The sequence below is a fragment of the Nanorana parkeri genome, unplaced genomic scaffold (assembly GCF_000935625.1).
Source record: "Nanorana parkeri isolate BGI_ZX_2015 unplaced genomic scaffold, ASM93562v1 scaffold3807, whole genome shotgun sequence".
Classification (NCBI taxonomy): Eukaryota; Metazoa; Chordata; class Amphibia; order Anura; family Dicroglossidae; genus Nanorana; species Nanorana parkeri.
In genome coordinates, this window is record NW_017310075.1 from 3,146 (window position 1) to 5,703 (window position 2,558).

Consider the following 2,558-nt stretch of genomic DNA (forward strand, 5'->3'; position numbering starts at 1 on the left):
GGACAGTTGGATAAATGGCTCTATATTTAGGATGTATCCGGTCTATAAATGGCGGCTCTGGATGGACAGTTGGATAAATGGCTCTATATTTAGGATGTATCCGGTCTATAAATGGCGGCTCTGGATGGACAGTTGGATAAATGGCTCTATATTTAGGATGTATCCGGTCTATAAATGGCGGCTCTGGATGGACAGTTGGATAAATGGCTCTATATTGGGATGTACACTGATCAGCCATAACATTCTAATATTGAGGAGGTCCCCCTTCTCCTGACCCCCCCCCAGGCATGGACTCCTCTAGACCTCTGAAGGTGTGCTGTGGTATCTGGCACCAAGCCATCAGTAGCAGAGCCTTGAAGTCCTGTAAGTTGTGAGGTGATCGGCCTTCATGGATCGGACTTGTTCTTCCAGCACATCACATCCCACAGATGATCGATTGGACGGAGATCTGGAAAATTTGGAGGCGGAGCCATCACCTCAAACTCATTGTTGTTCCTCAAACCATTCTTCCCCCATGTGTGCAGTGTGGCCGGGCGCATTATCCTGCTGAAGGAGGACACTGCCATTATGGCTCTCCGTCCATACCAACCCATATGCCGGGTGCACTGCACTAGTATAATTGGGGGAGTGACACTCATAGGAATAATGAAGTATACTGGTGTCACCCAGCAGGCCCCACCCACTACAGGAAGGGGCAGATACTAGACCAGTCCCCCTGCACAATGAGAGGGAGCAGCAGTGAGCGGTCTTTATTACAGGAAGCTCCGAGTCTCACAATGATGTAGGGATGTAATATTTCTCCACATTCTCCTCCTGTGGTTCTGATCCGTCAGTGTGAGGTTGGTCCTCTTAGCGGTGTGCTGGCTCACAGTGTGCAGTGATTATTGTCAGTCACATGCTGTGTTCCGTGTTCTCCAGCCGGGTGTGCGAGAGATTAGGGATGTTTAATACCCGGCTGGCCTGCTGTGCATGCTGGGAGAGCTATTACATATCTGAGGCACTTCCTGTCACATGGTCTCCCCTCCGGGGGTTTCCTCTCTATGAGGATGTATCTATAACTATCTAGGCCCCAGGTCTGAGAGTGTAGGGGGATGGGAAGCTGTGGGGATCTCCCCTCCTGGGAGGTGTCCATACGTTACTGGCTGCTATGGAGTGCTACAGTACAGGCCTGGAGGAAGCAGAGCTGCAGTTGTCCCCCACATGGAGGTGGCGAGTGACCGAGTCTCAGGACGTCCCACAGGAACCTTCCCATGGCTGTCCTGCCTTGGTGTGAAGACGGAGCATACACTAGAACCTCAGCTACAAGGAGCCAATGTACATGCGTCCAGCCAGTAGAGGTCTAAGATAGAAGACTATGGGACTGCGCTGTGATGTCATTGTACCCTGCGCTCCCTCATCCTCTCTCCTTACTCTTCTCCGCGCTATTCAAAGTGACTGACGCTCATCGCTCGTCATACCCGATGATTAGCGTTGTATCTTCAGAGGAACATGCCTGGGGACAAGGTCATCCTCATCCGGGGGTCCCACTTGTAATACACAAGACCCAGCTGGGTGGAGGCATTGTCATTATAGATATGTAGCGCCCTCGGTTATGTTGCTACTAAATTTAGTGTATATCTGGACTGTAATCAGTTCTGCGTTCTACAGGTTTCCCTGAGTTTGCTGGATGGATTGCTTCCCCCTGTGGCTGGGTTGGGGCCTCAGCATACAGTGAAGGAGGATCTATCCTCAGACTGCGACTATGCATCTGACTCTGACCAATCCCTGAGCAGGATGACGCGGGGGTATGGCTGAAAGTAGCCGATAAAAGGTTTGGGGACATTTTCCAGTCCAGAACTCTCCTCCCCCCCCCGCGGGCCCTCCATGGGAGGAGGTCTGTGTGCTACAGGTGGCTGGCCTGGGCCTCAGCATGTGGCAGATGTTGGGGGCCCAGAGACTTCAGATGCTACTGAAAGGAGACCTGATGGAAGCCGGGCTGGAGGTGGAATCTGCCTATGGAGAAGTGTCGCAGAGGAGCTGGTGAGATCTACCGTCTGGAACCCTGTAAGAGATCCATCGCCCTAATCTCAGGTACTTTACTGGAGAGAAGCCAGTCGTTGCCTTAGAAGTTCAGAGACAGTTCTCTCTCTCTCTCAAGGTCCTGGACTATTTCTGGCTGTCCTCTGTGCTATTACTGGTCGCTCTTACAGGACCATTGTGCTACAGATACAAGCCGTTGCTAAGGGAGAAGACAGTCTCCAAATTGTTACTCGGGTCTCCTGCAAATCCCCAAACCCTCTCTAGTTGATCCTGTGCAATAAATGTTAAAAAGACCCCACGACCCGAGCCTGTTCTGTTCCAGTGTCGGTGTTGCTGGAGCTGAGGAAGGGGCCGGTGGCTGGCAGAAACAGGATGGAGAGCCCAAGTTCATATTGAGCGGCTCCTTCAGAGGTGAGCGCTACAGATATATCCAAGTCTCCCACTTGGGGGAGGCTCAAGATCTTCTACTTACCTATAGGTGGGCAGTGGCAGCCAGCTGATTGGAGAGAGTCATCTCATGTGACCCCCCCCCCCCCAAA